This window comes from Dermacentor albipictus, unplaced genomic scaffold (genome assembly GCF_038994185.2).
Source record: "Dermacentor albipictus isolate Rhodes 1998 colony unplaced genomic scaffold, USDA_Dalb.pri_finalv2 scaffold_19, whole genome shotgun sequence".
In the NCBI taxonomy this organism is placed as follows: Eukaryota; Metazoa; Arthropoda; class Arachnida; order Ixodida; family Ixodidae; genus Dermacentor; species Dermacentor albipictus.
This window is the reverse complement of record NW_027225573.1, coordinates 2,475,437-2,502,970: the sequence shown is the minus strand read 5'-3', so window position 1 is coordinate 2,502,970 and position 27,534 is coordinate 2,475,437. Positions and strand designations below refer to the sequence as shown.

The 27,534-nt window shown below is 47.4% G+C and overlaps 1 protein-coding gene across 1 annotated transcript in view; it reads left to right on the top strand.

The window, feature by feature from the left end:
• LOC139052112 (thiopurine S-methyltransferase-like) overlaps positions 1-27,534 on the top strand; it is a 190,769-nt gene that overhangs the window by 38,564 nt on the left and 124,671 nt on the right. Inside the window, exon 2 of the mRNA XM_070529211.1 lies at positions 22,374-22,411. The gene's annotated coding sequence lies outside the window, so the exon portion shown is untranslated. The remainder of the gene's footprint in view (positions 1-22,373; positions 22,412-27,534) is intronic.

Sequence of the window (27,534 nt, the reverse complement as noted above, 5' to 3'; positions counted from 1 at the left end):
CTCTTTCTAATTTATAAAAAGAAATGTACGCAAGGCGGCGCCTTGAAGTTTCCTCCCGCGGTGCGAGTAACCAGCGAAATGAACAAGAGATGGCAGCGCCGGCGCTTGCGTCGCGCTAGTGGTTATCTCTGGCGCCCGCAACGCTATCGGTGATATTCGGCCGTTTCTCAGCCAGCCGAGTCGGGCTGAGTCACTTACGTTTCACGAAATAGCGATAACGTGGCCTAGAACGTGCGCGCATCACCACTGGTAGGTCGCGTATGTTGTCTCAAGCAAGAAAACAAGCGCGTTGGCGCCAACATGCGATGACTCATAGCATTTTCCGGGGACACGCATCCTAGCTATTGAAGCAGACGACGGCTTGTACGCAGCAGACGACGGAAGCGCGAAGCGTTTTCGACGGAACAATCATACGCTTTGAGATAGCTGCTTTATTTTTACTGCGGAGGAAAACTGTTTTGCTTTACCGATAACGCTACATTCAGTGTCTTCATTTCAGTTTCTTAGGCAAAACGTCAAGTTGGCGTCACGTTACGTAAGCAAAACTGGGCCACCAGCGCCATTTTGTTTGCGTCGCACCTACGTCACGCACCGAAGAAAATGGCGGAATGTCCAGAATAGCGCCCCTGAGTGCTGCCGGGCCACTTGACTGTTATCGGCGGCCGTTTCGGCACCATTGTTGTCGGCACATTCCCAGAGCTTGTGTAGCAGCGTTGTTTTGTGTCCGCATGCTTCATACGCATCAGTTCGGGTATGGATAAGCCTGGGTAACAGTGGCGTAAGACGGCTGGCTGGGTAAGTGTATGTTTGTAGTAAGAGTAATTTGTTATGCACTCGTTCCTGTTTAATTTAGTCTGTAGTGTTGGGTCGTGTTAATTAGTCTGTAGTGTTAGGTGAGGTCTATGATCGTGGTGAGGCGATCACCCCACGACCGTTGTGATTCTTGTTGTTGCTGCGTTTCTGTCGTAGTGTCCCGATCCGGCAGATCCGACGCACCGCTCTCGGGTGCGGAGGCGGCGGCCACATAATCTGCCGCGGATCGGCGAGTAAGACCTCGAGTCGTGGCGGGGCCCGCTCGTTGGCCGCGAACGGGACGTTAGTGTGAGCCGGGGTCCAGAGTACGAAGACTGTAGAATTTTGGGGTTGCGAGGGCGACGTCGCGTCGCCGTCGTCACAAATTTGGAGTATGCGGGCCGCTTCCCGCGAAACGCGGCCGCGCGCGAAGCAGCGGATTACCTCCGGCGAGTCACTGATGACGATCGCAGCGTTTGGCAATGCGGCGAGTTCTAGGGTTATCACGGCTTCTTCGGCCGCCTCCGTGTGTCCTGTGGTCACCGTGGCGCTGACGAGGCATTTGCCCGTGCGGTCTACAACGGCGATCGCGTGTGCGCTTCTTCCTTCTCCTTACCGTGCGCTGTCTACGTACACAGCCTTGTTGCTGTTACCAAACTTCTTTTGAAGGTCGCTTGCTCGTTAGTTGCGTCGCCCAAAGTGGTGCGTTGGGTGCATGTTCTTGGAAAGCGGCGGGATGATCAGGCGGTCGTGGACCGAGGCCGGAACCGCCGTCTTTTCTCCATGCTGGGTGTGGTACGTGATGCCGAGCGACTCGAGAATGCGTCGACCTGTCTTTGAATTGAATAGTCGTTCGTATTGCGCAATGTCGTGCGCATCGATTAATTTGTCAGTGTTCGCGTTGAGTGGAATGCCGACTGCCCACTTGAAAGCTCTTCGTATCATGCACTTGGCCTTGTTTTCTTGCGACCCTATACACTTGAGGTAGGGGGCAAAGTACGTTGTGCGGCTTATCGCGTGCGCCTGCACGAGACGGATCGCGCAGTTTGCCTTTAACCTTGCCCCATCCACGCCTGCGCCGCTTCGGCAAGGTAAATATACCTGGTTGCGAAGCTTCCATAGGAGCCCATACGTTCAAAACATGGCGGTCCATCGCCGGTTCATGGGGCTCAGCGCCATCTGTATGTGGTGGGAACAGTTCCGGCGGAAGAAAAAATAACGTGACGCCATGTCCGTTAAAAGCAGAAGTGACGTCATTTTGTTTTCGAAAGCGCGAAATTTGTTTTGTTGTTCTTCCTTTGGAGCTATATATTCAAATGCCCCGTCATTCGACTTGATGGGCGTTTCGAGCTTTCAACGTGGAAAGCGATGCAGGAAAAGGCCAGCCGTACGGTTGTCGAAATCGCATCCCTGCACAGAACATATGGAACATACTTTCTTTGGAGGCCGACGAAAGCTTTAGGTGTAGAGTGCTGATCCTATTGTCGGATGCCAAGCCCGTCGGCCAGCGCAGTCGCACGAAAACAACTACACAATTATCTGGCGGTCGTAACTCACTACTTTTGACTGAACAGATTAAGAAGCAGTGAAGCTACCCGCGTCACCAAATTCAGACAAACTTCGACAAGCAAGAAAGCACAAATTGTGAGGGGGACGTATTTCAACAGGTGATACGAGTGCGCCTTTCTGTCCATTTCAAGACGTGCATTGCACTGCGAGCGATAGTGGCGTCAACGCCCCCTGTAGCGATGGGCGCTGAAAAGAAATGCATTTATTATTAATAATAAAATTAAACGTATTTTCTTAATTCATCACGAATATATAAAATTGACTAGGAATTTTATTTTCGTTGAATGAAACTAGCTGTGTCTCGTTTGAATTAAAAGACGCGTTTTTCTTTCCCAATGTTTGTTCCCTCCAAACATAGTCGCGCTTCAATCACTGCTCCCATAACCCCTCATGTTGATGTCGGTGACAATCTGTACTGAACCGCTTTTCGCCCGAAGCTTCGCGACCTATTTGGATCGACCTTGGCTTCGGCGGCTGCCGCCGCTTCTGTTCCTCTCTCGCCCCTCTTTTCATTCCCTTTCCCCCCTGTGCAATGCGGTTGAGGTGCCCTCTACGGAGAGACAGTTACTGGGCTGCACTTCATCCCATATTTTCAACCCCCTTCCATTAAGAATCTTTTTCGCGCATATTATTGCGTCTATTTGTGATGTAACGCAAGAGTTGGATCATGTTATCCACTAAACGACGAAGTCTTCGCACCGTCTATCCATTATGGCCATTTGCCTGCAGGTGTAACCCCAGAGTTCTAATTGTGTCTACGTACGATATGGGAGTACCGTCTCGCGTACATAATGCGTATTGTGGAGTATTCCGATTCCTCGTCGCGCAGGGTCTTGCGACCTCTGCTCGTGGGTTTGTAGATAAATAGTTGGGACTTGGTCGCCGAGCACTCGAAGCCCCTTCCTAGAAAGTACTGGCCCGCATCTAGTCCCGCCTGCAGCGTTCGCTCGACGTGACCGTACCATCTTCCCTCGGGAACCCAGAGGGTGATGTCCGCGTAGAGACTGTGATACAATCCTTTTATTCTTGTTATTTCTTGGGCAGCCCGAGTAGAACTAAATTAAATAGTAATGGTGATATGACGGAGCCTTGCGGCGTGCCCGTTGGACCCGTCTAAAATTCCGGAAATTTCGGCAAAGAAATAAAAATAATTCCCGGACGATTAGGATACTCCGTAATGCGAAATTTGAGCACAGCTGTATACGAAATCTATCGAAAGAGCATGCCACCCGCACGATCCTACATTTCTCTATATTGACACGCGTTGTTACGAACGGCCTGCAGAGGTACCGACCTACAAAATTATCCCAGCCCACCGATCTGCGGAGGCTGGCGTTTTTCGTGGAAGCGACCGACGGAAATAATAATAATAATATTTGGGGTTTTACGTGCCAAAACCACTTTCTGATTATGAGGCACGCCGTAGTGGAGGACTCCGGAAATTTTGACCACCTGAGGTTCTTTAACGTGCACCTAAATCTAAGCACACGGGTGTTTTCGCATTTCGCCCCCATCAAAATGCGGCCGCCGTGGCCGGGATTCGATCCCGCGACCTCGTGCTCAGCAGCCCAACACCATAGCCACTGAGCAACCACGGCGGGTGACCGACGGAAAGGCGCCACTAGGTCTGCTGCGACGACTCGCTTTGAAAGGACGACCAGACGTCAGTCCCCAGCCCATCGGCGCCACCATGGCTGCGGCGACAACCTGCTTTTTGAAGACAAGAATGCGCCGCGGCAACCGGGGGACGGCGCCGAGAGGGTTTGACGTAGTCGGCGGAGCAAGTCTTGTTAGTGTGTACGCAACCGCCTTCACGGTTCGGTTTAGAGCTGGGGAGCTCCTGGAAGATATTTGGCGGTGCCATCTCACGCAGCTTAGAAGTCGTCAGTGAATGGACGGACGCGGCGGCCATTGTCTGCGGCGTCGACTCTGGGATAAAGAGGCGCCTGCTCGGGTCAAGCACCGTGTCTGCGAGAACCCTCTCACCTTGGTGTGGTCAGCGCAACCTGTGCGAAAGTGAGTGCGTAAACCCTCTCCCTCAAAGGCGGGTCGGCTACGATGACTTTGGACGCTCCGAATTTGTCGGCGGTGAACTGCCGTTTTCCCTCACCGAGGGATCTAGGGAGGACAGAGTGTATTTAAGGAGCCACTGGCGGCTCCTCAGGGTGTATTCCTCTTTCAGTCATGTTAGACTGATGAACTGTAACGTTCTGATGTAGATACTGTAAATAAAGCCCATATTCCTCGTTCTCGTTGAGAACAAGTCTCTCCCTTCAACAACGTCCTCAGCGTGGATAAGTTGGACGACGGCATGGGCCAGCTACCATCTATTTCATGCCCGACTCCAACCATCACAGTGTACAGTGCTCAGCGATTGAAGCGGGATACTCGGAGCTTGTGGCTGCCGACCCTTTTTGTAGCGCACTAAAGAAAGAGCCCTTGTGATGCATTGTGTCTGCATACTGACACCTTCCCCCCCTCCTCCCCCCCCCCCAATCGAGCGATCGCCCAGCACCCACCGCTGGCGCAAAAAGCGCCGGGTTCCAATCCGTCTGGGTATCGCGTTTCAATCCCTGAGCTCTGTACACACGTCAGTATAGAGAACTGTAGGATCGTGTGGGCGGCATGCTCTTTCGATACATTTACTTGCTGTCCAGGTTACGCTCATGATGAAAATGAACTAAACTCGTGTAGGTTTTCTTGGTATACTACAGCGATCACCGGTTTGATGAAAGTTTAAAATACATACCAGATATCTTACAATACGTGCGTTTAGTGCATAACATGTTTTTCGAGTGTTCTTTTCTGCAAACGTACGAGCCACTTATATCGAAATTGCCTTTAATTTCCGCAAGGATTTTAATAACGGACCACCGGAGTGGATTTTCAGTGGGCACCGCAGAGCCGCAGGCATGTAAAATCGCTAAGCTTTTCTGTTCTCCTTGGTACAGCTATTGTCAGCCATCACGGGATGCATGACCGGGTCGGGTTGTGGCGCAACGCAATTATTTGGGGGTATCCAGGATATAGGTGCGAAATTCCCTATCTACCACTACAGCTTCGACCCGTCTTCCGAGCTTACAAGTGACAATGACGCTACAGCGTTGCCTAGCCTCAGCCACCGAAGACTGCGTTTTCTTTTTCGAGTGTTTACCTGCAGACGCCGACATCACCTTCATCGAGATTGACTATGTTTTCCGCGGGGGGGGGGGCACTTAAGCACGAAGCGTCAGCGTCGTTCTCCACAGGCCATGGAAGAGTAGCAGGCTCACAGAAGCTTAAAACTTTTCTGTTCTTGGCCCAGCTTGGTCATGTTCCTTTATTGCACGATGAACGAACGAGGAGTGTGAACCCGAGCTCTTTCAAAGCCCATGTATGCTCTTTGCCCTTATGTGCGATTGTTATGACGTCACTAAATTACTACTTTAGGCAGAGATATTGAGGTGAACCCAGGGCTGCAGAAATAAGAATAGAGCAAGAGCGGTATCTTTAAGAAAATGGTTTTGAAATTCTGTTTAGGACCCCCATTTATATATCAATAATTAGTCGACTTCAACGAACCTTCAACAGCAATTCACCCACTACAATGAGAGTTTAACGAAAGTCCCGTTGTGCAGTGGTAAGCAATGTTTCCATTGAAGACCTTCTCTTGCTTTCTAGTAGAATTTTCTCTTACAAGTGTTTTTACCGGTGTCAAACGGTCGCTTTCAATCACAATCATAGAGTTTCATATTAGTATACCTAGAGGGAAATCTCGCGCTGCGATCGTTCAACCATCACGGGAATGATGGGGAAGTACAGGCTTCAGATTGGCGTTCTGTTGACTGGCGAACTAGTCTACAAGTATTTTTTGGCAGTTTTGGTTACGCTCCAAGCGCAATTGCTATAACCTGCAGTGGGATAGTGCAACGCAAAGCTCTCTGTTGCTCGAAGTGGTGATAGCGTGCTGGACCAGCGGCTGGGACGATATTTGTGTCACGGTGTGGTGTCGAAGTCCTGACCAGAAAGCGACGGCATCGTAAACGTTGAAAGAACATGTTTTGGGCGCTTGGACGTTGGTTTGTTAAGTGTGTTAGGTTGGCGCTGTAGCGTAACATGCTTTATGAAACTTCAGAATATTAAAAAGAAGGCACTACTGATACAAGACATAGACAGTTGTACGTCTAGTGGCTTGACAATAAAATTTTATTGAGGCCTTCATTATGCATTGCTCGTTTATGTGCTCATTGAAATTCGTGTTTAAGACTTTGAGAACACAAACTTACTTGTGGTAGGAAAGGTGGCTGCTTTCTGGCTGTAGTCTAGTGTCGCAAAATGGGTAAGTGCAAAGCCACGCCATAACGCTTCGGAAGTGGTACGTCAATATAAAATACGATGAAGCACACTCATAGGAGTCCACTAGCGTCCCAGCTAGCACCGCAGCAGATGTGCTTAAAAGTACTTGAAGACGTTCAGCAATCGTGACAGCCGACGCAGCCTTTAGAAAGAGCGAGAGAGTTCGCAAGTGCCTGTCGTCTGCGAAAAAAATCTCGCGTTTGCAGCGAGCAGGCGCCGTAGCAGACGACACTTGTAGCATTCCTCTCAAGGGTGCAACACTTTCTCGCAATGCAACATTTTTATTTAGCTAAATACTTGATGAGCATTTTCATATAAGTACATGCACGGTTGTTATTGCTGTTGCAAAAATAAATAAATGATTATTCTCTGGCGTTAAATCGGGAACAGAATCACACAAGAATGCATACCCTGATGTGTCCTGGTGAGAAATCATAGTAAACCGTGCTTCCACCTCAAAGTCATACAAAGGTTATGCAGCGTGTTGTACATTATATAACATACTGCTGAAATAAAATTAGATTTTACGCAATAATATGTTAGTATAGCTTGGTTTACTGCGCCGCAAGCAAACGCCACTAGTCTAAAGATTGAAGTCAATCCGAAGCTTGTACTTCCCATCCCATATACTTTTAGGCAACGCTCATGAGAGCCCTCGTAGACACCAGCGCCACGTTTCCCTCTAGGGTCTTTATTTAGAAACTCTATGATCACAATCAAGTCTAATCCAGATTGAGCTCAGTGCAGATCGAGTGCTGGTACGTGGACACTCTCGATCGCGATGTTTCTCGAACTGAAACAACACAATCGCGATCTGTGAATCGTGAACGAGCCTCTTCATCGTTTTCGTAGGGTGACAACCATCTAGTTCTGAGAGTTGCAGAACTTGCTTACCCACAATGACCCACAACTTACCCACAATGACCAACGGAATAATGCTTCCTTTAAAAAAATTCTATTAAAATTTTTACTTGCTAGACAATTTGTAAGTCATTTGGTCCCACTAACGATACCTGGTGTGTTTGAGCTCATTCTAATTCCACTCGGATAGCCTGGACCGTGAGCAGCGATCACTGTCGATTACGATCAAGAAATTCATCCTGAATCGGCCTTGAGCGCGATATAAAGTGAACGTGTGACACCGGTATTAGATGGAATTGCGAAAGCTCGGCATCCATCAGAATTATGGTTGTTTGGTCTTGTTGTTCGACATATTGACAAATGGTAGGAGAGCAAAACCCAGACAGACGAAACGAAAGAGTTTGTCAAGTTGTTTCTTTTGTGTGTGTGAGCTTTTCTGCTGCACAACATCTGAATAGGCGTCCCCGTTTTTCCAAATTTTTGGAAGGCATGAAGATAAAGTAGACGCGGGGCGCAACAAGACAGGCATTATCTACGACCTGACTGTATACGTGAGCCGTCATTATCGTCGCCGGAGAATTGGCAAGGCTACGTAGCCTTCTCTGCGGAGCCCTCAGCCTTAAAGCGGCATCCCGGTTGTCCTTAAGCTGAGAACAAATGCTGCGCCAAGGCCGTTCAACTTGATAGCCTTCAGGGTATGTAACCGTTGATTTCATGAAGTTCTTGAGATGGTATTCATCACCATTCTGAAATCTTACTTCGTTGGCCAATCACAGATGATCGACTTCCCAGAAAGACTTCAGTTGCTTGGAAACGGTGTCCGGCTTGTTAAACTTAGGTAGACTTCTGATATCTCCATGAAGTGTCCATCCTTTGGTAGTTTTAATGGCGGTCAAGGAGTCGTCCAGTCATTGAATTTTTCCGCTGACGAGCTGCCAGTAATAGTATTCTCCTGTCAAGCACACTTATTGCAGGCTCAACCAATACGTAAAATGCGGTGACGTCAGCCAGGCGTAAGTTCTTACCTTTCATCTTTTGAAGTACATTTCTCTCTTTCATTGCTCGCAAGTCGTTACATATTTCTGGAACTTCTACAGCTTCTATTTCAAATGAGTTTGAGTTGTACTCACTATACAGCGTGACACGCACTCCACGACAATATTTTCGAGGTGCTGAAGAACTTCCAAATCCCGAGATGGTGAGCAGCTCTTCGGCTAACAGAATGGCTTTCAGATTCCTCGACAATCCTTCTATGATAAAGCTGCGTTGACGGCCACCATGAATCAACATTTTTACGAGGCGTTTGCTTCCAGTACCTTGGCCCCAGACATGCGTGGTCTGCAGAACTCTGTACTTCATCTAATTTGTTGACGAGCTTTAAACAGTTGCTCGCGTTTTCGTATTCTTCTGCTTCCAAATTGGGTTGCGCATCAATGTGATATGTCGTCCCTTGCATATTCCAGGTTCTGCATTCCTTCGCTCTGTGAAACTGTCAAGCACAACGGAAGTGCCCTCTATCTTTTTTTCTTGTATAATGTTATTTCAGCTGTACAGACATCCGTCGAGTGATTTTTGTCGCTGCATAACGTGCAATTCCCTGGAATCAGTTTCACGGTTAACACAGATACAGAGCCTTGAAAATGTTCATTAGACTGTCGTTTTGCTGTTAAGGCTTGTTCGGTCTTGACAAAGGTCATTAGTATAGCCTGATCTCGGCTTCGTGCTTCAAGGCTCAAGAAGTACAGAACGAGAGACATTTCACCTAGTCTGTCGCTAGCAGGGCTGGGCAGAGATATTCAAAAAAGTATTCCGGAATAAAGATATCGAAATACATGTGCTGGAAGCCTAAAATATAGATACTGAAACAGATTTGTCTTTGACGTAACGGGATATTTCGGAGATACTTTAGCAAAAAGACGAAAAAGGTATTCCCGAATACAGATACAGCAACGCAGATGCAAAAATACATATACTGGAATATTTTATTTTTATTTCGGGGATGTCCGCTATATTTTGAACAAAGCCGCTTCCGTCTCTCCCACACCTCTGCTTGGGCAATTGCTGTCCGGTGATAGCGCGCCTTCTTTTTCTTGATATTTTGGTTTGTCGCCTCTCGGCTGCCTGTTGAAAGTTCCTCTGTGCTCACCACGTGCACGCGAAGCGCCGACCTGCGTCTCGCTCGTTGTCTCTCTATGCCATGTCGCTGTGCCTTTGGCTGTTGTTGTAACCGTGACAGTCAAGGGAATAAGTGATGACACGTGCTGTGAACGCGTCAGCCCATCTCCGACAAAAAAAAGAAAGAAAAAGGAAGCCATGCGATACTTGTGTCCTTCACAGTATTGCGCTATAATCGATACATTGTAAAAGTAGTTCACTACTGAGATACAAATACATTTTTCAAATGTACCTCTACTCAGAAATACAGATACTGTGGTGGTGGCTGCTTAAGATATAACGGGCGCCTAGCGGTGTAGGAACGGTAGCGGTAGAAGTGGAGGTTGGGTCGGTCTGAGACATGATAGCGGACAGTGGGCGCAAGCGGCGGCGGGAACGAAGCTCCAGGGAGTACACTCGGCTAGTAGAGCACTGAGGATCGAAAAGTCACCTCCACCACGTAAGACATCTCTGTTGTGGCGACGTTTATCTGGCCCGAGTACTTGGTGTCGAACGAGCCAAGGCACACACCCGATGATGATGATCACACCTGGCACTGAAAATGAGGATCGGTCAACGTAGGATGATCATGATAACATACAGATGAAGAAGACGAGCGTAATAGGCACCCACAACACTCAAAAGTATTTCTAAGGTACTACCGCAGTACTCTTGTATCGCGATACTGCCCAGCCCTAGTCACAATAACGCTTCTATTTGTGGAAGACAAGATGTACTGAGTGTAACGGAGTACCATTTTTGTCAGATTTTGTGTTAGAGCAGTTTTCAGAAGCTCTCCATATTCTTTTTTTTCTTCAATGCCAAGGTTATGAATGGATCTCACATGAGTCTGTACCTTCTCATGCAACCTTTGAAGACACTCGCAATTTTCGCAGGAACGAACTTTACGTCGGCTTAAACGATGGCGCATGGGGTCGTTAACAATCAGCGACTTCTAATAGAATTTTTCTTTGCGAAGTTCTACAGCATTACTATACCTCTCGTTAGTGGTCGGCAGACCGCTGATGACTTCTGCTTTACCCGCGAGGTAACTTCGTAGTTATTAAATTTTCTCGACGTCTGCAAGATATCGGTTTTGGTGAATGGTAGACTCAAATTGATCTCGAATTCTGGTCATTTCATCAGGTAACCGTGGAACTCTTGCACATAGAATTTAGGTAGATTAACCTGTAGGCATTCTTGCATTCTTAATGAGGGTCATTGTGAAATACGTGCGTATACTCGTTGATTGAGGTGTGGATCATCTGCATTCAGCGCGCGATTTCGCGAGGACAATAGATTCTTGATCCTGACCAACGCTTTGAAGCTCCTTCTCAAGGTTATCATAGGAAATCTCTTCTACTTGCTTATTAAGGTCAGTAAACATAGTTTTTCGTCTATCTTCAGTAGGTTAACCTCGTCGATCAGTTCACCATCTGATGTTGGTTCCGTCTGCGTAAGAGTTGTTATACCGTTGATGATCCTGGTGACCGCTGCTCTAAAAGCAGCCCATTGCCGTCGCAGTCATTCCATGTCGTCGCATAGGGAATTGGAGACCTTGTGGGAACGTGGATTGTTCTTTATTTCTGTCGCAGCATTCCGTTTATCTCGCCGGTCGTCCCGTTCAGGAGGCTCACTTCATCAGGGGTCTTAAGCAGTAGCTCTCGTCCTAGTCACGGTACCATACTGAAGCTAGGAAGCGGAGTCAAAATAGAGAACGTATTGCTTGTTTGACGCTTGGAGAGAGAGAAAAAAAACTTTTATTATTACGTCAGCGTCCGGCGCTCACCTCTGGTCGGTCAGCTACCCGTCCTCACCCAACACGTCTCTGACGTGCCGGATAAGCACTGGCAGGAGAATGTTAGTTGCAAGGAGTGGTGGAGTGAGCTAGTCCGTCCATGACCATGGCTGGATGTTAATCGATATGGCGGAGAGGGCTGACTGCAGTTTGGGTTGAGTGTGAGGGTAATGCCATAAGCAATGCTCTAGGGACGGATATTCTATGCAGTTCGGGCATTTAGGTGGCCCAGGCAGGCCTTGAGTATAGTGACGGAAAACAGGAGTCACTATTGAGTTTGTTTGAACTCTTCGGAGAATAGCGCTGTCGTCTCGCGAGAGGTTAGCTGGAGGGGTAATAAAGGCGACGACATTGGCGCGAAGTTCCTTGAGAAGTGATGTGCGCTCCTTGTGCAAAGACTTTCTGTGTTCCCTTGGATTAAATACGGAAGCCCACAGGCACCGAGGACCCGAAAAAGTAACTACGCGGGTTAGCTAATAAGCTCGGGAATCCTCCCCCCCCCCCCTCCGCCCGCATGCCTTGGTACCCAGCTGTCCACTGCAAGGTAACACAGAGCGAATGGTGTGCATCCAAGTGACAATGAAGTAGGCTGTGTACATGCTCAGGTAGCCAGTTGTCGCGAAACATGCGGCATGCGCCTTGGCTATCGGTGCGAATAAAGATGCGTTGGGCAGGATGATGAGGCCGGATGACTGCTTCGAGAATAGCAAGAGCATCCGCGTCGGATAGGTCGGGGACTTCTATGTGTGCGTTTACATGTTCGTAGCCAGGGCCGACTACTGGAGTTAGACATCTACCCTCCGAGTCACTAGCGTCCGTATAATAATACGTAGTGTCTGGTAGTGGGTTTTCCCTATTTACTCGTTTACATTTATACGGAGCGGCGAGCTTTGTGTTTGTACAGCTGCATATGTTGTGGTATGGGTAGGACCGTGAACCTGGGTTGTGAGTCTCATGGTGGGGAATACAGCGGTGGAAAAGGGGTAGGGCATCTCTCTGGGATCCTTGATGTTCGAGCAGTTTGCGCCCTTGTAGGAATGTTCGAAGCCTTTGAATTTACGCTTGTCTGGAAATTGTAATGCGTTCGTCAAGTGTGTTGAAAAGCCCAGTGCCGGCCAAGAGGTTGTTTGCGGGAAATCGAGGGGCTCTTAAAGCTAAACTGCTATATTTGTAGTGCGCCGTTTCTAATTTGGAGTGCTGGGTCTTGGTGAGAGATTGACATGGAAGTTGGTAGAGCCCTCGGGAGTAGACAAGCGCTTCAATAATTTTTCGAAGTTCCTGCTCCTTTAGTCCTCTGTGTTTACGTGTTACTCTGGATAGCATGTGGTATATCTGGTTTAGTTATCGGATTGTTTTTTCCAACCACACTTCGGCTCTACCATCATCCTGAAGGACGAAGCCCAGTATTTTGATGTTAGATCGGCGCGGTATTTGGGTGTGTTCGATAAGGAGACTGATGCTTTGGCGCTGCTCTTCCGCGCGGCGGCCTACTTGACTAGTTACTACTATGTACTCAGATTTTGTTGGAAAGCACTTAAGCCCAATACCGTTAACGCATTCGTGAATGGTATCAAAGCCTCACCGGATGGTGTGCTCCTGTTCTACTAGGGACCCCTTGCAACACCATATAGTAATATCGTCTGCATAAATATTGTGTTCGAGTAGTGGGATGGAAGAGAGCCGGGCAGGCAGATCGAGCAAAGCGATATTGAAGAGAGTGGGTGATAGGATTGAGCCTTGAGAGACTCCAATACTAAGGGCGTATGGCGCTGAAAGCTCTTTTGTGATTTGAATTTGTATAGAGCGACCGGTAAGAAAACCTTTATTATAATTGTAAAGGCGGGCGCTGACGCTTGGAGACACAACTGAAGAGAATGCGGGCACGCTCTTGTCCACTCCCGCTTGTTCCTTCCTCTCTTCTGTTGCCAAACATAATATTTGAAGGTATGTTGAAATACAGGCGTAGTAAGAGGAATCAGTCTGACTTTTCCCATTCCGCTGATATCGATTGCACGTGTTTTCTTGAAGGGCTGTTTCTGTGAGATTTGTTCGGGTGGTTTCGGACTTGACGGATGGGCCTAATTAATACCCCCGCCTACTTCGAACTTATGCCCTTGACGCGATCATGTGTAAATGTGCACATTAAGCGTTACATGATCGCGTGATCTGTGACATGACGAATGGCATCTAAATTTACGCGGATGCCAAAGAAAGTGTACGAAACTGCTAGCTGCTATGCTGGGCGCATGAGTTCCTTTTAAAGAAACCCGCCGTGGTTGCTTAGTGGCTATGGTGTTAGGCTGCTAAGCAAGAGGTCGCGGGATCGAAGCCCGGCCACGGCGGCCGCATTTCTGTGGGGGTCGAAAACACTTGTGTACTTAGGTTTAGGTATACGTTAAAGAACCTCAGGTGGTCAAAATTTCCGGAGTGCCCTGCTACGGCGCGCCTCATAATCATATCGTGGTTTTGGCACGTAAAACGCAGTAATTTTTATCCTTTTAAAGATAACATGAAGTAGATGACGCACACCATGCGAATCGTTTTAACGCCGGTTGTCGCGAATTCGCGACATACATAATAAGTTCAACTTATGCCCTGACCGTACGTTTTCTTGCTTAAGTGCCACTGGTCACGCATTCGTGAAAATATTTTCCAGCACTGGCATGCGCTGCCATCTAGGAGCAAGAGCGGGAAACTGGCCACTATTGTTTAGAGTCGTGATTTACGAGGTACTCCCACGTGAGAGGTCACGCTATTTTCTACAGCTTCGTGAACATAAAGAATGTCACTTGATGTTTACAAAAATATTTTCGTATTGTTTACATCCCAGCTATTATGATGGGTGTGTATGAATTTTGAAATACAGTGAATTTTCGCATTGCCGCTTTGGCTACGGTATGTCGCGAATTCGCGACATTCGGCATTTGAGGCACTGAATGTTTGTAGCAATATGCTGCCTAAACACCAGGAAAGTGCCTTGTTTTTCGGCAGGGAATGCACGCTATGACCTGTTACAGTAGGAAGGGGCTTCGCGCAGGCCTTGTGCCGGAGGGTATAAGTGATGACAGCTGCCTAAGAGGAGCAAAAGGAAGTTGGTGCCTGTAGCGAGTTGTGCAGCTAAGATTTTTTTTTTTCGAGTAGGAATAGCTGCGGCTGCCCACTTGACCGGAGTAGGGTAGGAAGGCACGCTGTCGTTCTTGCACATCGTTTTGTGACGGTAACCTTCCTGCACAAACATTCCGGGGAGCGGGACAGGGAGGGCACGTGCCTGGTGGTCGCACCTCGCTCCCCTGGCTACGCTCCCTGTCGGCAGCCTGCGTCAGCACTGACAGCACCGGACACTGGCCAGCCATCAACAGCACACGCTAACGAACCAAGTCGCCAGGGTGCAAGGGGCAGACGTTTTTTGTGCAAGTATAGTACAATTTTCACCTCTCTTTGAAGAAAGCCGTCAACTGTTTCCAGTATCCCAGGTAGCACAAAAGAGATACGTAACGTTTTCGTAGCGTTTGTCCAAGACGATCAAAACGGGTTAAAGAAGACACGAATGAGAGAACTTCGTTGGGAAAACGTCGTATATGTCTGCTAATGTCCGGCTTAATTACTCTCTTGAGACGATCTAGAACAGGTCTGCAAAACGTATTCGAAAAGCTGGTCTAGAAATAGGATTGGGAAAGACACAAATAATCCCTTTGCCAAAACTATTCGTAACCAATTTCTAAAAGTTTTTAGGACGTTATCAAAAAGCTGGTCTAGAAGTGGTCTTGAAAGGTTTACGATTATCTGAAGCGAATTTTCGCGGGTGCCAAGGGCGCGATCGGACGTCGTTGTTCAAAACGCGCGTTCAGTTTCGCCTCACGCGACTGGCCTATGCCGAGCCGACGTCGTCAGCCGCACCCGTCGGCACGGCCTAGGCCAATCGCGTGAGGTGAAACTGAACGGGCGTTTCCAACAACGATCTCCAATCGCGCCCCGGATGTGTAGAAGCGTCGGTGATGACTGTAAGAGCCATGGCACAGTGCCAAGCACTGGTGCCCGCATGGCCGGCGCATCCTCTACCAAGTCACATGAAAATGTGACTTGGTAGAGGAATAATGTTAGGAATAATGAATCCTTAATACCGCCTTTAGTAAGCTACGATGCTTACAACCAAAATGGGAATGACATCCTGCAAAAAACAAATGGTCACGTCTTGGCAGGCGGCCTGACCAAGGCATTCATGCCAAGAGTGCATGAAATGAGAACATTGCGACCAAGCAAAAGCACTTTATTAAGATTTAATGCTTATGCAAGGTTCAAGCAAAATGTGTGAGAAATGCAAATAGAAGTAAAAGTACATCAACAATGACAAAAATCGCAGAAAGGATTTGTAATGAACTCGAAAGTGAGCATTCACTAGTACATAAACAAAACTCCAAGTACACATACAAAAATGAACAGAAAAATATGGAGTACTAAAGTTTCTCATTTAGTAACGAGCACGTGCTATTAGATGAACTAGAGTTATCCAGAAGTGACATCGGAGCGAATGGAACAAGTAAACTGAAAAATGCAAGAGCTTGAATCGGATGGTAACTGCCTCCAAGCAATGTTACCAATCAGCTAGAAGCTTGAAAAGAGCACAAGAAGAAATACCACCGCATAGCATTATAAAACAATCCTGTGACAGAAATCTAACAATGGGAACAATGCAAAATTGGAAATATTGCCTTTAGGATATATCACAGAAGGTAATGGCTAGAAAAAGAACTATACAGTAAAAACGCAATAAAGTGAAACTAGTATAGGGGCGCTATAACGTAAAACTATTAACTTTTTTGGACCACCCCCACTTCACCTGTCTGTAACGCGTCGTCACGAAAACCGCGATAGCTCCCCATCTGATGTGACGTGTACACACTGATTATGCATAATTGGACCGAACAAAACAAAAATATTTATTTCTGATTCAACGCTTCTTTACCATTAGCCCTCGGCTATTGGTCAAAAGTTTTCGGGCTGCACCCACTTCACCTGCCTCTCACGCGACTTCACAAAACTGCAGAATCTTACCGCGTCAAAGTGACGTGAACACGTTAAATATGTATTAATGTGCCGAACGAAACTGAATTCTCTTCTGAATAGCTGCAGGCTACCCCGTTCCGAAAAGAATAGAAGATGGCTGCCGCCAGTGGCTCAGACACTGGCTACTCGCCCCTGCCGGAGAGCATGGGTTTATTTGCCTGTAATAAAGCTTTTTGCGCGGCCGTGTAACGTTTTCGAGCACTTTCGGCACGTTTACGACCACGATCTGCCAACTTTTCTTTGCTGAAGATCCGTTTTAGCGTCATTCTTAAGCTTCCGTCGCATCCCGCCGCGATTGTCGATGAGCCACCGCAAGCTCAGTAAGAGAAAGCGGACCGATCGCAGACGCCGGCACCACCCTCTTCATCCGATTATCGATATTCAGTGCAGTGGCTCAGCCCTATCGAATTCCGTTCAACTTGAGCATGCTCCTCCCCTCTGATGAGCCAATTGCGCTCAGTGCAGGCAATGTTGTTCGTTTTTCAAGCAAACAAAAGTGACCTCCTATGAACGCGGGGAGCATTTGATTGGTTTGTTCAGACAACCCTGCGGGTGAACGCCTGATGCCTGCGTCGGCGGTTACGCAAATTTGACGTCAGGAGTTCGGAATTAAAATATATTGGAATAGTTTTACGTTATACGGCCCCAGAATACATAAACGGGGGAGTCAGTGTAACAAGTAAGCACTAATGTAGTACGGTGAACGATGAGACTGAGTAATGCTGCATGTTTCCACTCCAGAACGTGAGAAATGAATATGCAAGCCTCATATTAGAAACTTACATAAACATGGAAAGAAACTGGAATGCACTGGAAGCTGCATTTGTGTAACAAAGGAAGCAATGGTCATAATAAATAGTAATTGGTTTATCCAAAAAGCCCCATACAAGAGGCAAATTTGTACTACTCTGGCAAAAACAAAGTTGCAAAGAATAATTTGCAAACCAGCAAATACGTTAATTAGCTCACTGACATTTCACACTTTGCGCACATCTCCAGTTTCCTAAAATAAAGAAATAAATATAAAATAAAATAAATAAAAAAGCACTCTGAATGAGAAAAAGGTTTAACACATGTAGTCCACAGCCAATTCTTAGCCAGTTCGCCCACACTTTCACATCCAAAAATATTAGCCACAGAGTCCAGGCACAGTTCCACTGATGCTTACCAGTTCACCCCCACTTTCACGTCCAAAAATATTTGGCACACAGTACTGGCAGAGCTTCATCGATGAACAGCTTGAAAGCACGCTACTGAATATTCTGCAGTCCCGCTGGAAATAGAACAGCCGCACATGCTGGTAGTGGTTTCAATGTAGCCACACATGCTGTCTGGGACAGGTAAGCCCAGATATCTGCACTGGTGCTCCATTTTGTCAAAGTAGACACATTGATGCACTACCCTGGTAGCTGAAATGTTTTGAATGCACAAGCATTGGCTTCACCAGAAAGACTTGCCCACATACCACCGCTGGCATATATATGCACTTGCTCTTCATTCAGTAGCATTGAACTTAGTGTTCCCTATGTGGGAGCCATGTATAATACCGGTCTCACACAACCACTGTTGATCGCGATCAAGCCCGATCCGGATCGAAATTATCGATGCGATTCCCTCACCCGCGCAGCTTGCGCAAAGGAGCCAATCACCACCGAGAAATTCGATTTGTAACGGGCTGGATCGCGGTCAAAAGGGCCCCGTGTGAAACCGGTATCAAATAATGCACAGACTTCCTCTATGAAAATGTTTTGCACAAGGACAAAGAACTGCGGCATGCCCTGTTGTGCGAAGCGCGCGAACAGAAGACAAATCGAAAAAAAAAAACCGTGCGAGCTCTTCGCAAACTCCATGCGCACACATGGCACCCACACGAACTCGGCAGGCGGCCGACTAAGTAAAGCGCGAAGGGCGCACAGCGTACAGTCCGACACATGTCCCAAACTGCAAACAATCGTACTACCTGGAGCATACAAGTTATTTTATACCAAGGGCATACCCGACTCACGTACGCAGTATCCACAAGCGAGTTATGCAGCGTACATGCTGTATCCATTCGCCAAGTAAAAAAATTGATAAGGAGCACAAAGCTACAAGGGGCTCAATATATTACTACCATTTGAGGCATCAAATAAAATTGGATTTGGGCGTTTCATATATTTGACACAAGTTCCCCGTAAGACCATGAAATATCCATCACGTGGGTAAAGGGAGCGAAAACACAATCGAGAACCTGAAGCGCGAACGATAAAAGCACGGTATATGTGGTGCACGCAAAATTCTGTCAGTGCGCTGAAGCGCGAGAGAATAGGGCGGGCACTTGACCTTACCTCTTGGGATACCGTACTATCTATAGTACTGAATCATTAAAGAAAGCCCGTTTGTGCTAGTTCTCTTGTCTGCAACACTCTTGCTAAACGGGAGACTAAAATACCAAGATGACGGCTCTATTGCGGAGATCGGCAAGGAGCGCAGAGACAGCAATTTTGCCGCTTTTATACGCATTCTGCAAAATTCGACTTTCTTGTTAGGATCACGCATAGCGGCCGACGCTAGGGACACACAAGCACAATTTCGTCCCTCTGACTTTCGTCCTTATACTGCCCTTAACTCCTTAATTACAGCGTTATTGAACAGGCGCCTCACATAACATGAAAATGAACTTGAAGAGCTGATTAGTGCCCTCCACTCGGCGCCCTCCAACTGAAAATACTACCGATTTCCAAATTAAAACCACGCAAACAGATCGCACAACCGAACTAATCACAGAATGTCGTTGTCTTGACAGCAAAACACTGCAACACTTACGTGACAAAGGGCAGCGGCAGCACATTCAGAACAGCAGCAAACACACCACAGAAAAATGCGAGTGCGGTGACGCAACTATGCCCAGCCGCCCGCGGCATGCTGCCCGGCATCACGAATCACGTGGCCGCCTTGGTCACATTATGTGACGATGGTATCGCCACCTTGCGCAAGGTTGGATCGCGTTGATGGGTAGTTCAATATTGTACAAGCCGCTGAAGAGGCTGACGCGCCGTGGTGTGGCGCCTTGGTGTGCGCGTCTTGGGTGTCGTGCGCATTGCGCTTTTGTAGTTCTCAACCCGTGAATCAAGTTGCGCAGAGCCAGACGCCGCGCGCTCTTTCGTTGTTCTTTAGCCACTCCATCTGCAGCAAGAATGGTGAGCTGGAAGTTGCCACTGGGCGTTCCGCAAGTCCTTTCAGTTTCCTCTCTCATTTCGGACGCCTTCCGCTTTCAGTGCCGCGTCATTGTGGTTACAGCATGTTAAAAAACAATCGCCGCTTCTATATAGGTGCGATCACACCACCCTCTGCGACCAAGCGTGGCGAGCCTATAGCGACGAGTTTCAGAAATATTAAAGCGAATAGCTTTCTGTCTCCTCTCCGTCGGATGTTTTCGTAGTTCAGTCGTCGGTGGTCGGTAGTCGGACTGTTGATCTGCAAGGAAAACGCTCGCGCTTTCCTTCGTTCGCTCTCACGCTAACTATATTTTGCTCTCTCTCTCGCTCGCTTTCTCTAGCGTTCTTTTGTTCGCTCGTTCGTTGGGACTAATCGCTTGCATTAACAATCATCGACGATGGTTTCTGCAAATTTTTTTTATGTACATTGTGCTCACAGTATAGAATTCGTTGCCACACTTCCTACGAAGCAGCGTTACCAGAAACGACTGTACCGATGTGACCCTCCGTTGGCACCAAAAGTGATGTTCGCTTATTAACTCGATACTTTTATTTATGCTGCATGTGACTTGCATGATTTAGCGCTCTGGAACCAAGCTCCAAGTTGTTCATGTGTCTCACGGGGAAGCGCGTTCTTTGATGAATAATGTACGCTTACTGTATTGCATATGCATAAGCTATCGCCTAAAATTTGATATGGAGTTAAACAAACACTTTATATATATATATATATATATATCCAAGTCATCGGACTGTTTATATTAAAACCGCAATTTTCATTATTCCGATGACTGGGCACAAACTGTTACCTTTATACGCACGAAAACTGTACTGGACTCGTGCCTCAGCAGTAAAAGAACATTGAGCCGTTCCGCGGTAAGGTATTCACATCACTGCATTGTGAATAAGAGGAAACACGGCATAGCTGCCTTGTCCAGCGGGAATTTTGAAGCATTTGCATGCGACGCTGCTCATTTACCAGGAGCTCGTTGTCACATTTAGTGATGACACCTTTGATATGCCAAACACACTGGAAGGAGCCGGGTAGTCATACAGATCTTTCTTCCTGTTGAAGGCTCGGCCGGCTACCATTGCCGTAAGGGCGGCTTTGATGTTTCTGTACTCGCGCTCCACTTCCTCGTGGCGCAAAACACTTCCCCTTGGGATGCCACGTTCATTTGCAATCTTTTGTCTCTTCTGACGTGAGGTTAACACCACAAAAGAATTTCTTTTTCTTGCCGCACTCCCTCTGATGTAGGTCGAATACAGGAGCAATTGACACGACGAGTGCTGTTTGACAAGCGAGGAATTCTCCCGCCAATAACGGCGCTGTCGAAAACGTACGCGGTACGCTTGATAACTAAACAGATAGAACGAGTTATGTGAAGTTGTTTTCAAAACGTAATCACCCCTCGTTTTTAAGCTGTCTTGTTTGGAACGTCTTTGATGCGTCGATTTTGGTCAAAAATACGTTTCAGACGTTGAATCCCTTAATACGACGTTTTCAAGACTTTGTGTGCTACCTGGGATTTTCGACACCCATAGGTTTCCAGAGAAATTGCTCCAGAACTCATCTCACGATGACTGTCGACAGTGATGCGATTAGCATTCGAGCTATTTAGCGACACGCCATATTTCTGAAGCCACGATTATTTACCATCTGTAGTGGTCATTCTGATGCTTCTGTGAGACATAATCCGGTATCGTTCCACTTTGCTGTGTTACTTGCTTGCCAAGGTCGGCTGTGAGGACTGAGGGATGACGACGACTGTATGGTGCCGACGTAGTGACGACGATGGAATGACACAATGACAACAGCGGTATGATGAGGATGGTGCGACGAGAGTGCGATGACTATTCCTAACTGATGGCGATCGTATAATGACAAAAGCTTGACGACGACATTATGACAAGTGCATAATGACGATGGCGTCACAACTACGCTATGACACGATGGCTTCACGACGAAGGTGTGACGACAAACGGATGACGCAGCTGGACGTTCGATGGTGGCACAACCACGGCGGCATCATGACGACTATATGACAACGGGTGCATGATAACGACTGTCTCACTACGACACAATGACAATGATGATGATGATGTGTGGTGTTTTGTGGCGCAAGGGCCAGGTTTGGCCAAAGAGCGCCATGACAAGTGGTAATGTTGATGTATTATGGAAGATGTGACTTGGCTGTAAAGTGGCCTAAAAATAGTCGTTGTAAAGTGCGTAAAGTCTACGTGCTATAAAATTATGGCGATGACTAATGACGAATACTATGAACATTAAAATCCATCGTAGATGAATGATGCAAAATAGAAAATATATAAGATGGTAAAATTACTTGGAGCACTGCTGCCTCGCCAGAGTCCTTGAAACACAAGGGCCTAGAGGCACGTGCTATGCGAAAGAGCTATCACAGCGGCATCCTCTGAAGAGAGGACCCGCTACGAACATGTGGGGCTAACAACATGCAAGACAACATCTTTCAGAAAACTTAGGACTGCGCTGGTGTCAAATAAAGAATCTGGGCCGAGTAACATTACAGGATGAAGGGGAATGTGCTGACGGTATGCTAAGGGAAAATGTTTCTTTCTTTCAGATTCGGCTTTCCGACACTCCAGGAGGACGTGGAGGACGGTAAGCCTCTCCTCGCATCTACCGCAGGTTGGAGGGTCACTTCCGATGAGTAGAAAATTGTGGGTGCCAAATGTGTGTCCTATTCTGAGACGACAGAATAGGACATCTGTTCGGCGTGATTTTGTTACAGAGGGCCAGAATCCTAACTGTGGCTTTATCACGTGGAGCTTATTATTTGTTTCCGCGTCCCATAGGCGTTGCCAGTGGTTCCGTAGTTTCCTCCGTAAGAAGGGCTTCAGATCTGTGACAGGAACTGCAGCGGTGGGATTAGCAGAATGCGATGCAACTGACGTGGCCATCTGGTCCGCCAGAACAGTACCTTCGATGCCCCTATGACCTGGCACCCAGCATCTGATGACATGCTGGTTACCTATATACGCTTTACACAGAACGGAATAGAGTTCATTAATTACCGGATTTTTGTGGTTGGAGGATGACATCAAGGCCTTCACAACACTAAGGGAGTCCGTATATATGACTGATTTCTGGAGTTTGGATTTCCTGATATGCTTCACAGCCGACAATAGTGCGTAGACCTCAGCCGTAAAGATACTAGTTTCCGGATGCAGTACATCGGTTTCCTAGAAGGATGGACCGACGGCTGCGTAGGACACCCCGTCATGTGACTTCGATGCGTCTGTGTACAACTCCGTGCAGGAGTGTTTGTGCTGGAGTTTCCGGAAATGCATTTGGATTTCAATCTCTGGAGCGTGTTTTGTAACTTGCATGAAAGATATATCGCATTGTATCAGCTGCCACTCCCAAGGAGGGAGCAGCTTGGCTGGATGCATTAGGCGAAGCTCGAGGAGTGGAACATGCATTTCATGACTAAGCTCCCTCACACGCATCGAAAAAGGCTGTCTTACGGAGGGACGATTGCGGAAGAGTGTAGCATATGTCATCTCGTTAACGGTATTATAACACGGATGTTGAGGATTAGAGTTGACTTTCAAAAAATATGTTTGGCTGATGTATGTTCTCTGGATATGAAGTGACCACTTATTCGATTCTGCATATAACCTTGTAGGGGACTCGTTCTGAAAGCCCCTGTGGCTAAACAGATACCTAGATGGTGAACAGGGTCTAGCATCTTTAGCGCACTCGGGGCGGCATAATGATAGATCACGGCACCATAATCTAATCGTGAACGGATCAGACTCTTATAGAGATTAATTAAGCACTTCCTGTCACTACCTCACGAAGTATGGGAGAGAAGTTTCATTAGGTTCATTGTTTTCAGACATTTTTCTTTAAGATGTTTAATGTGGGGGACGAAAGTGAGTCTGTAGTCTAGTATAACACCTAGAAATTTGTGCTCTTTGTTTACGGGTATTTGTTGTCCACATAGTTCTAAGCAAGGATCTGGGATCATTCCTCTCTTTCTTGTAGAAAGAACGCAAGAGCTTTTGTTAGGATTGATCTTAAATCCATTCTTGTCTGCCCACATTGTGACTTTGTTCAGGCCATGCTGTACCTGTCTCGCAGACTGCGAGGTTACAAGATTTGAAAGCTATTTGTATGTCGTCCACGTAGACAGAATAAAAGATTTCCGGTGGTAATGAAGCGCGAAGCGTGTTCATCTTCACGATGAAGAGTGTGCAGCTGAGCACGCCTCCTTGGGGTACACCCGTTTCTTGCATAAAAGGAGGTGAAAGTACATTGCCGACTTTTACCCGGAAGGTACGACTGGACAGATAGCTTTCTATTAGGTTAAGCATATTACCATGGATGCCCATTTCTAACAAGTCTCTTAGGACTCCGTAACGCCACGCTGTATCATACGCCTTTTCTATATCGAGAAATATCGATAGGAAGAACTGTTTATGTATAAATGCGTCCCGGATATTTGCTTCAACACATACGAGATCGGTTGTGGAGCGCCCTTCTCGGAAGCCGCACTGATAAGGATCAAGCATTTTGCTCTGTTCAAGGGAATGAGTCGCCGATTTATCATTTTTTCAAACGCCTTACAAATGCAACTTGTAAGGGCTATCGGGCGGTAACTTGCCACTGAGGAAGGGTCTTTGCCTTGTTTCAAAACAGGGACCACAATGGCTTCCTTCCATGCGGTTGGAAGGTACCCTGCATTCCAGATGGTGTTGAAAAGTGTGAGTAGTGTAACTTGCGTATCATTGTGTAAGTTTTTGAGCATTTCATACATGACTCTATCAGATCCTGGTGCGGAGCTCTCGCATGCGCTCAGGGCAGCTCTCAATTCGGCAATACTAAAAGGACGGTTGTAAGGCTCATTCTCTCGACATTTTCTTCTTAATGGCGTACGTTCTTCTATTTGTTTATATTTCAGGAAGGATTGCGAATAATGATTTGAACTCGATACGCTCTCAAAGTGCTCCACAAGTAAGTCTGCCTGATATTGTATTGCCCTGTGTATTTACCAGAGGGAGTGAATGTGTTTGTCGTCCTCTAATTTTATTTACCTTGTTCCATACTTTGGCCTCATCTGTATAATAGTTTATACTCGATAAAAACTTCTCCCAACTGTCTTTTCTAGCCTGTCGGTGGGTTCTCCTGCCTTGGGACTTTACTTTCTTAAAGTTGACAAGATTTTCTGCAGTGGGCGAAGCGCGTAGCAACCCCCACGCTTTGTTCTGATTCCTACGTGCAATTCTGCATTCATCGTTCCACCACGGACATGCCGTTTGCATGCCGAGCCACTTACTTCACGTATGCATTTAGATGCGGCATCTATTATGAAGGCTGTGAAGTACTCCACAGCAGCATCGATTTCTAAAGAAGACGTCATCCCATGATATACTAGTTAAGTTTCGGAATTTCTCCCAGTCTGCTGTGTCAATCTTCCACCAAGGAGCCCGTGGTGGATATTCATTTTCTTTAAGTGTTCTTAATAGTATGGAGAAGTGGTCGCTTCCGTAGGGATTGTTCGTAATTTCCCATTCGAGTTCAGGCAGTATGGACGGAGAAAGTATGCTCAGATCAATTGAAGGAAAGGTATTGTTTGCAAGACAGTAATAAGTGGGTTTCTTCTTATTCGGAAGGCACGCACCAGAAGAAAAAAGCAAATGTTCAACAAGACGACCTCGCGCATCTATACGAGAGTCGCCCCACAGGGAGCTGTGCGCATTGAAATCGCCAATAACAACATAAGGTTCTGGCAATTGATCAATAAAGGATTGGAATTCATGTTTCGTTAATTTGTAGTGTGGGGGTATGTAAAGCGAGCAAATGGTGACGAGTTTATTTAAAAGAACAGCTCGAACCGCCACTGATTCAAGGGGCGTTTGTTGCTGTAAACGCTGACAGGAGATACTTTTATGAATAAAAATGGCAACACCGCCTGATGATACGACAGCATCATCGCGATCTTTGCGGAACTTGACATATGGTCGGAGAAAGTTTGTGTGTTGTGGTTTTAAGTGTGTTTTCTGTAGACACAGCACTTTTGGATTGTGTTTTTGGATAAGCTCTTGCACGTCATCAAGGTTCCTAAGAAGACCTCTAACGTTCCATTGAATAATTTGTGTATCCATATTGAAAGTAAATGAGTGCTGTGTGTATGGAAACGGAGGTGATGCCTTAGGTTACAGAGCTCTTTCGAGGCCCTGTAACGGGGGTTCTGCCTTTTCTGGAGCGTTCGAGGGAGCCTCGCCGCTCCTTAGGCGCTTGGCGCCCCTTGAGGATAGGTGTAGTGTCCATTGCCTCCTGTGAGGCGCCGGACACGTGCTCTTGCGAGCGAGAAGTTACAAGAGAGAGTCCGGCCTTGGAGGGCAAGACCCCTGTGCCCACCAGCCCGGAGGTCGATGGGGCACCCTGCGGGATTTGGCTGCGCCGGCTGTTGCCAGCGCTCGAAGGGGCCGGGGAGGTTGGGGCAGCCTCGGCTGCGCCCACCTTCGGGATCGATGGTACCCGCTGCTGTGTTGACGGAGCAGCGCTAGCTGCAACCGGCGCAGGGGCAGATGGCGTAACTGCCGACTCACTGCCTGTGGGTCGGACAGCCGCCGGAGGCCGTTGTGACGCTGCCCCCTGACGCGCCACTTCGGCAAAGCCTTTCTTTGGCAGGTACACTACCCGCCTGCGTGCCTCTTTGAACGATATATTCTCTTTTACTTTGATCGTTACGATTTCTTTTTCCTTCTTCCAAGAGGAGCACGACCGCGAGTACGCGGCGTGATCCCCGTCACAGTTTACACAGTGGAGAGCGTTCTCACAAGCTTCAGGGGTGTGTTCCTGGGCACTACATTTAGCACTAGTTTGGCGGCCTCGGCAGCTCTGCGAGCTGTGGCCGAAGCGCTGGCATTTGAAACAACGGAGTGGGTTTGGCACGTACGGCCTAACACGGAGCTTGATGTACCCGGCCTCGATTGACTCGGGCAAGATACTTGATCCAAAAGTAATTATTAGGTGCTTCGTCTGAATCTCTTTTCCATCTCGCCTCATCTTAATTCTTCTGACGTTGATCACATTTTGTTCGCGAAAGCCTCCAGGAGTTCCGCTTCAGTCAGCTCAAGGAAATCATCATCTGACACAATACCACGGGTGGTGTTCATTGTACGTTGCGGGGTTACTGTTATGAGGGTCTCCCCAAATGACACTAATTGCAGTAGTTTCTCATATTGTTTTACATCGCGGAGCTCCAAGAGGAGGTCGCCGCTTTCCATCCTCGACACCTTGTAACCTGGAACAAAAACATCAGTCAGGGACTTTGAAACAAGAAATGGGGAAATGTTTCGCACTGCTTTGTTTGGCTTTTCAGAATGAATAACGTGGAAGCGGGGAAAATTCTGGGTTTGGCGTCGAAAAAACTTGAACACATCTTCGGTGCGCCCTCGTTTCTGAGGGCGATCAACAAGGGAGGGGAAAGTTTTCATGAAAAAATGTATACATTCGGCAACAGCGCCGACCGCCCACCACGTAGCCCAACGAGGGGACGCGGCAGAGCTTGCATACAAGACTGCACGACGCCAGTCGTACACCGTCACTATAACCGAGTATCGTGTACCCAATGTTGGATAGCCACACAGGGTTAACCCTTGCCGCCAGGAGAAAGGAAGTAAATAAATGACAACGATCGTACCCAGGAATTAGGGACATTTCGTTCAGTTTCCTTTTTCTGCCACCACGTGGCGTAGCGACCTTAAAGAATT